At 32.0% G+C, this 9125-nt stretch overlaps 1 pseudogene; it reads left to right on the top strand.

Moving 5' to 3' along the window:
* The first annotated feature begins 5681 nt into the window (after positions 1-5681).
* Positions 5682-9120, top strand: LOC112504085 (annotated as a pseudogene).
* The last annotated feature ends 5 nt before the right edge of the window (positions 9121-9125 follow it).

Below are 9125 nucleotides of genomic sequence, written 5' to 3'. Positions count from 1 at the left end.
ATCTTCTCGATTTCTTCGTTGTAAACGCTATACTTTACCCTTTTGTTGGGTGATTAAAATTTCACAATTCTGGTTTCTCGTTAAGCATTTTCGTTTTTATTTTGGGTGTAACATAATTGAAACATAATTCAAAGAACAAAATACTAATTTCTTTTACCTTCATTTTCTACTTGTTTCACATGTCTTATCTGATTACATTATATGTTTACCCAACTATTTAATCAGTATTCCACTTGTTATATTCTTCGATTACTTGATATATTACATATCTTATTGTCAACTTGCACACACCTGGGTTTCATGCACAAGTTAGGAGATTTCCTAGAAATAGCCTGTTGGTCTTAGTAGTTAAGATAAGGTCTGCATGCATCATATCCCTTCCAGATCTTACTTTCGAGTATAAATTTTTTTATCTTGATTTGATTTAAAAGATGGTAAATATCATGCATCTATTTATTAAATTGAATGGAGGGTCGAGATGTGTTCTTGCATTTTCAACATCGTTAGGGTTTTCATTTGAACTCACCCTTAAATGTAAATTATAACATAATCGAGTTCAAATTACAAGCACAAATATTTCAAGTTACATCTATTTAATTAACCTAGTTTTTTGGTTTATCAAATATCTTTTTTCGGATTTCTTTTTAGTATTTTGGTCTTTTTAATTTAATACAACTATACTTTTTTGATAAAAGAGTTACTACATAAAATTTGTATAATTTTATTATTGTTTACTAGAAGGAAAAAGTACAATAAAAGCCAATGAACTTTCTTGTTTGGAATGATTAAGTCCTTGAACTTTTTTTTGGAACAAATAAGTCCTTGAACATTTCAAAACATGTTAAATAAGTCCTTGGACAATTTTTTGGAACAAATAAGTCCTTGGACATTCCAAAACATGTTAAATAAGTCCTTGGACAATTTTTTGGAACAAATAAGTCCTTGGACATTCYAAAATATGTTAAATAAGTCCTTRRACAWTCCAAAACATGTTAAATAACTTCTTGAACTTTTATAAAACATGTTGGATACATTCTTATGACTTGTACAACTAGTTAAAATGGTAATTATTTTTTTGTAAATGTAAGTTTTTTTTTGTTATATTTGTTTAATTTTATAGATCTAAATACTTTTTGGTTCAAAAAATAATTAGGGGCTTAATCGTTCAAAATATGAATGTTCATTGGGTTTTTTTCCGGATTTTTTTCACTATTTTACCACTTTATTTTTTTCAAGAAGTTATTTAACATGTTTTGGATTGTTCAAGGACTTATTTGTTCCAAAATTGTCCAATGACTTATTTAACATTTTTTGGAATGTCCAAGGACTTATTTGTTCCAAAAATTGTCCAAGGACTTATTTAACATATTTTGGAATGTTCAAGAACTTATTTAACATGTTTTGGAATGTCTAAGGACTTATTTGTTCCAAAAAAAGTTCAAGGACTTAATCATTCCAAACAAGAAAGTTCATTGGTTTTTATTGTACTTTTCCCTTACTAGAATGGTACTCGCGCAATGCAACGAGATACATCTTGATTTTAATGTTTCGTTTTAGATTTTGGCTCTATCGATGTTATAATGCGATTTTATGTGGTTTTGAGAAAAAATAAAATGTTTTTATTTTTGAATGAAATATTATAAGTTTTTTCAAAAACTAAGCGAAAGTATTATTAAATCAACTATTTAAAAGTCCTTATTTTTTATGTAATTTATTTATATTTTTTTATAATTTAATTTAAGTTTAATAATGAAATAATTTATTTTTGTTTTAATATTATAAACTTTATAAATATAATAATTAAGTATTATGTTAAATTCAATAATTATCCTAATTATATTTTAGATTTTTTATATTTAAAATTAGATGTTTATCCTGTATTTGATTATGTTTATCTGCAGTTAGTTACACGAATTCAGATATAGAGCTTTAATAAGTTGTACTTATGCACAATCTACTTGCAATCTTGAGTTTTAAGTAATATGCATTAATAAACAGTACTTTACGCATAAAAAGTGATTTTTAAGAGTTTTTGTCAAATGCTTTATTATATAGTATAGATGATAAAATGATTAAATATTTTTTATACAATTTGTTTCTTTTTCATATTTTTAGTCATTATAATTTTAGTTTCTTATTAGTTTAAGTGTAAGTCGTTGAGTACCCTACAGACTATGGTATTTTAATTCTTTTTTCTTCATCAGGAACCAAACGGCTAAATTTTTTATAGAACAAATAATTAACTATTTTAGGCTATTTTTACCAATAAATGTATGTGATTTTATTAAATATAAAAAATTAATTGTTTTTTTTTAAATATATAATATTTATATACGACAAATGCAACAAATACACTCACACACCCTCCTCACCTATGGTGAGGTTTGAACCCCTGACCTCCTAAAAGGCCAAGAGCTGCAATACCGCTAGACCAAATGCCCTTTGATTAATTGTTTGTATCTATGAAAAATATAATTATTTGATATCTAATGAAGAAAAAAAAAATACTTTTATGTTAGGGTACTCAACTTCTTACAATTCGACGATGTTGGTAGCAGAAATCAAGCTCACAAGAAACTAAAATTATAATGACCAAAAATTATAAAAAAAATTAATTGTATTAAAAGTATTTAATACAATATAACAGAATAATATAATCTTTTATTTATTAATTCTTTTATCAAAAAAATATATTGTTTTATTATATCAAAAAGACTAAAATACCAACAAAAGAACACTACAACAAAATCGGGTTTATAGGACACTCCTAATGTCTAAGCATTCTAATAGACCTATTTATAAGTCTTAGTTTATAGAACCCAAAAAATAAAGCATCATATTTAAAGGTTTTGTAATAAGTTTATATGACATTTTTTGACGTCGTAATAAGTTTTTTAGGACACTTTTAATATAAAACGTCTCATTAACAACTTTATATGACACTATATGAAAAACTGTCCTATAAAAATAAATGTCCTATAAAAAATTGAGTTTATAGGACATTTTCTCAAAAGTGTCCTATAAAGTTGTTAATGTGACACTTTATATTAAAAATGTCCCAAAAAACTTGTTAAGACAACCAAAAACGTCATATAAACTTATTACAACACCTTTAGATAGAACATTTTATATTTTGGTCCTATAAATTAAGTCTTATAAAGCGGTCTATTGGGATACTTAAAAATTGGGGGTGTCCTATAAATCCAATTTTGTTGTAGCGGAAACCAAAAAATATATTTAATAAACCAAAAGTAAAATAAAATCAATAATACTAAAATATCTCTAAGTTAGTGGATGTTTTTATGATGTATTTAGTCTTAGGAACGAAAACAACCATAAATTACAAATTATGGGAACAAAAATCATAATCTTTCTCAAACCAGAGGGACAACAATCATAATTTACTCTAGGAAAAATAAAATATAGAGTAAATACACCATTGGTCAGTGTGAAAGCTTTCTGGATATGATCCCTCTTTCAAAAATTGAATTAAGAGTCCTTCTGGTTTACATTTCGTTACGAGTTAGGTCACTTCTCTAACCAAGTTAACTCCCGTTCGTTAATTCCGAAAGATAAATTTTCTTTCATAAATAATCATCTTTTGAAAACTTTTTATTCTACTTTTTCATTTTTAAAAATCTGTTAAAGAAAAAATCCGAAAACCTTTATTATAAAAAATTTGTTAAAAATACGACTTAAAAATTAGATGATGATAAAAGATGTCAGCTTATCTCTAAGACATCCTCCTATGGAACATGTACCATGACATGATTTTTGCTACACGTGGAAAGAAACTAAACGAATGCACCTGCGATGCATATGATTTATTATGGATGTAGTGATCAAAACAGCTGATATTTTTAATCAAATTCACTTTTTAGCTATTTTTGACATTGAATTTTCGTTTTTGTCGATTTTTACGCAAGTGTATTACGTAAATTGTGTAAAACCTTTATGCAAAATTCTTTATGTAAATGAGAATCCGCAAACTATTTAGACAAATGGGATCCTTATGTAAATTAATTTGCATAAACATTTTTTTTAATCTAAAAAAGGTCTTCTGATAATACGTGAGACATTTATATAAACTTTAGTTAAAATGGAAATTTAGTTAAAAAATGGCTAAAAAATAAATTTATGTCAAAGGAAAAAACAAATAGAGCAACAGTAGAATATGTAGAAGAAATTTGTGACCCTCATTAATCAAAAATCTTTTAAATAGGAATGAGTTACAAGTAGATAAGTACGAGAAATATCAGTTTTAATCGAACTCTAATATGTTTATCTCTATCTATATCGTCATATCATTTAGACTATGATACACTTATCCTACAACATTTCCCCTTGTGCCGAGTCAAATGAGTGATGGTGCATATTGTTATCTCGTTAACCTTACGCCAAAAAACCCAACGAAAAATATAAAAACAGGACGAAGAAAAGAGTGCAATGCACCAGCTTCTTTGCGATACATAGACTTTTTTTTTGGTCTAATATTTTATCAGATTCATAAATTAATCATGAGAGTTAAGAAAGCAATATGGTATATAAATCGTTGTCTTACTAAAGCCTTACACCAAGGAACAAAACTCAATGAGAAAAATAAGACTTTGGGTGAAGGTAAAAGTACAACACACCAATATTACATATATAGTAGACTCTCATTTTTGTCTACTACCCCATGATTCGTGCATTAATCAAGAAAGTTTGGAAAGTCTATACATACCGACACTTTCTACATATTTCCCAAATATGGTTTTATGTAATGATTTGGTAAACAACTATGTCATATTCTATTGGTATCGTACTTGATTCACTTGAATTTAGAGAAGAGTTTGTTATTGCTGATTGTATAGAAGCTTAAGCATAATATGCTTTATATCATCACCCTTGATGCATCTTACTTTCATTTCTTTGATACATGATGCATTATTTCCATATATACATGTAGGATATTGGTTGAACTCAAAACACTAGATCCTCTAATATGTGTAATGATAGGCTTAACCATGTACATTCTTGAACAAATCTCACATGGACTAATATTGTTGGAATATATGGCTTGAAGAGGCAACTACAAGAGTTTGCTTAGTTTACTTTGTATTCGTTTGTAAGAAAGAAATATTTTTGTATCATGTCCTTAGATTTAGGATGGTCTCATTCGGGTCTTCGCTTAAGAATCAAATGTGTCGATATGTTCAATGGTTTGATGGTTTTAGTCGTCAATTTTGATTATGTTATATGTTAGGCGGGACATATTTGGGTTATAGTCAATAAGTTAAAAAAGTTGGGCTTGCTAATGTTAAAATAGATAAATAAATAAATAAAATATATATATATATATATATGTATATATATATATATATGTATGTATTTAGCGGTCGGTTTGGTCCAAACCGTCCAAAAAAAATTCCAAACCGGAAACCGGACCGGACCACCCGGTTTTGCTATTTTCCAAACCAGACCGGACCGCCAGACCGCTCAAACCGCCAAAAAGGGTCCGGTTTGACTTGGCTCTGCCGGTTTGAGCTGTCCAACGGTTTTTTTGAACACCCCTACATATATGTGTCATTGTCCTAAAGTTAACGACCGTTAGGGCCCTTTACCAATACCAAAGCAAAAATCCAAACAAAGAAGAAGACTTTGTGATTGATAAAACTAGTGGGACCACAACCACATGGTTTGCGAACCATAAGGGACAATTTGTAATTTTCTCTAAAAAAACCGTAACCATCTTTTTCTGTTGGCATCACCACTCTTTTGGTAAACCAAGTCTTCCTTCTTGGGAGAATGATTATAAAAAGAATAGTCGTTGAAGTTTAGCTTTTGTAGTCATGAAGGGCAATAAGTTGCGAGGAAGAAGCAGCTCAAAGAATCATTGCATCAATATGAATCAAACCATAGTCTTACTTCCTTCTATTACCTTCTTTCTAATATTGGTCGTAAGAACTTGTAGTTCAGTAGATACCATAGCTGTGTATCAAAACATCACAGACGACGAGACAATTGTTTCGGAGAATGAAACATTTGAGATGGGTTTCTTTAGCCCTGGAAGTTCAAAAAAACGATACCTGGGGATATGGTTTAAGAACACATTACCTCTTACAGTTTTGTGGGTTGCTAACCGAGAAACTCCACTTATCAACACCTCGGGAATGGCCAAGTTGGACAGCCAAGGGATCCTGTCTCTAGTCAATGGCGACGGTACGGTCATTTGGTCTACCAACTCCTCAGCATCTGGCACAGATATTGTCAATCCCATTACGCAACTCTTGGATACCGGCAATCTAGTAATTAAGGATGAAAATCACGTCAGCAACGAAAATTTCATATGGCAAAGTTTTGATTACCCTGGAGATACCTTCATATCAGGAATGAAACTGGGCAAGAATCTCATAACAGGAAGAGATGTATACCTGACATCATGGAGGAGTGCAGATGATCCTTCCCCAGGTGAGTATACAGTCAGGTTTTTAATGGTTAAGGGTAGATATCCTCAAGAATATATTAGAAAAAACTCGGTAATTGAAGCAAGGGTCGGGTCGTATAATGGTATAGCATTTGCTGGCCAGCCACCATCCGAAGTTGAAATGGTTTTCAATTCAAAGGAGATGTATTTTGTGTATACTTTTAATAGCACCGGATACTTGCTAAGGCTGATAGCAACTCCTGGTGGCAAGATTGAGACCTGGCAGCTAAATCTGTRGACCCGAGAATGGATGCAGGTTCATTTCACCTTACCCCTGGATCATTGTGACAAATATGGACGCTGTGGTCCATATGGAAGCTGTARTATTGAAGCTTCTCCCAACTGTGGCTGCTTGAAAGGGTTTGAACTAACAAACCCAGAAGAATTGAGTCATGATAATTGGACTAGTGGATGTCGCCGGAKTAGAGCCTTGGATTGTGGGCCTGGAGAGGGATTTCTCAAGTATTCGAGCATGAAATTGCCAGACACGCAGAATGCGGTGTTTGATGGCAACATGAGCCTCTAGGAATGTGAGGTAGCTTGCAAGGTTAATTGCTTATGCACCGCCTACGCAAATCCTAACATCACTCAAGGTGGAATTGGATGCTTGCAATGGTTTGGTGATTTGATTGACGTACGAGTGTACACACTAAACGGGCAAGATCTCTATGTTCGACAGGAGGCCTCTGAGTTGTTAGGTAACTACCATATCGATGCATTTCATGTTGATTTTAATATACCATATTAACTACATTGATTATGATCTTTGTTTTCATAAGATTTGATTTCTGTTTGTGGTTTCAACAACCAAATTGATGCATTTCTGTTCGATTTCTGATTATGATCATAGACCGCCGTTCCAGCTCCCACAGAAGGAAACAAGTAACTATCCAAGTTATTTTACCCATATCAGTAGGCGTAGTTGTGTTGGGCCTGATATTGGCACGCTACATTTGGAGTAAGAAGAGGAGATCAGATGCCGAAAGAGAAGGTAAGTGAAATATAATGGATCTAAAATTGCTATTTCAATTATCATTAAATTTAGAAAATAAAACCGTCCTCTCCACCTTCATATTTTCTAGCTAGAGCAGGTAAGGTCCTTGTTAAAGGTCACCAAAGTAACAGCAAGGCTGGAAGTATAGAGGTGCCAGTGTTTAGCTTATCAACAATTTATCGGGCTACCAACAACTTTTCTGTCGATAACATGCTCGGAGAAGGCGGGTTTGGTCCCGTGTACAAGGTAATCACGTCAACTAAATTTTTAGTTAATCTAATATTAAATGAGATATTGAATTGCCTTTGAATTTACATTTAACACAAAGACATGCACTACTAATGGTAATATTTATTCAGGGTGTTCTAGAGGAAGGACAAGAGATTGCTGTAAAGCGGCTCTCAAAGTCTTCTACACAAGGACTTGATGAATTTGAGAATGAGGCTATATGCATTGCTAAGCTTCAGCATCGGAATCTTGTGAAGCTCTTAGGATACTGCATTCAAGGCGGCGAGACAATGCTCATTTATGAATACATGCCTAACAAAAGCCTCGACCTGTTTATATTTGGTTGGGATCCCTTTCAATTCCATATATTAAAAAATATTTAGCGTATTATAAAGAAATATAATTAATAAACTAAGGGTTTTTTTTTTTTGCATTTTGAGAAGACAATTTAAGGAAGTCATTACTTGATTGGCCACAACGCTTCCACATTATCCATGGGATTGCCCGAGGTCTTCTTTATCTGCATCAAGATTCCCGACTTAGAGTTGTGCATAGGGATTTAAAAGCAGGTAATATCTTGCTCGACAATGACATGAATCCAAAGATATCAGACTTCGGTTTGGCTAGAATGYTTAAAGGATATGAGAGTGAAGCAAATACGAAAAGAGTGGTGGGAACGTTGTAAGAATTATATTCCTCAACCTTACATTGTTTGATAAATTTTATAATATTTKCCTTTTTGTCTATTGATTTGCATGGTCCTAATTTCTACTCAGGGGCTACATATCTCCAGAATATGCAGTGAATGGTTTGTTCTCAGTAAAATCGGATATTTTTAGCTTTGGAGTTTTGGTGTTGGAGATTGTGAGTGGGAAATATAATAGAGGTTTCATTCATGAAGAMCACCATGATAACCTTCTTGGACATGTAAGTGTGCTGATTATGATCATCCAATAATGAAAATTAACTACGCAGCCTTGGTATTTATAAAATATATTTACATATAAGTGATTAGCTAGGAGTGATGATATAGCTAGGKAAGATCCAACACATCCATGTATATGTATCTCTCTCTATMTACAYACACATATATCTACATATGTATGTATAATATATGCATGKCTGCATGTASATATATGGGTTTATCTTTCTGGTGGGAACTAATTGGTGGTTGTTACTTGGATTCATTTAGGCATGGAGACTTTAYAAAGAAGGCAAGTCTCTGGATCTAATTGACGCATCTTTAAGTAACTCGTGCTCTGTYAGTGAAGTGTTGCGATCGATACACATTGCTCTATTATGTGTACAACAACGAGCAGAAGATAGACCTAACACACCGGCTGTGGTTGCTATGTTGGTTGGTGAAGGTTCACTACCTTCTCCTAAACAACCTGGGTTCTTTGTTCAAGGAAATGAAAGCCACTCCACAAATATTCC

The sequence above is a fragment of the Cynara cardunculus genome, unplaced genomic scaffold (assembly GCF_001531365.2).
Source record: "Cynara cardunculus var. scolymus isolate 2C unplaced genomic scaffold, CcrdV1 Un_Scaffold_4563, whole genome shotgun sequence".
Classification (NCBI taxonomy): domain Eukaryota; kingdom Viridiplantae; phylum Streptophyta; class Magnoliopsida; order Asterales; family Asteraceae; genus Cynara; species Cynara cardunculus.
Note: the sequence above shows the minus strand (reverse complement) of the source record. Positions and strands in the feature narration are given on the sequence as shown.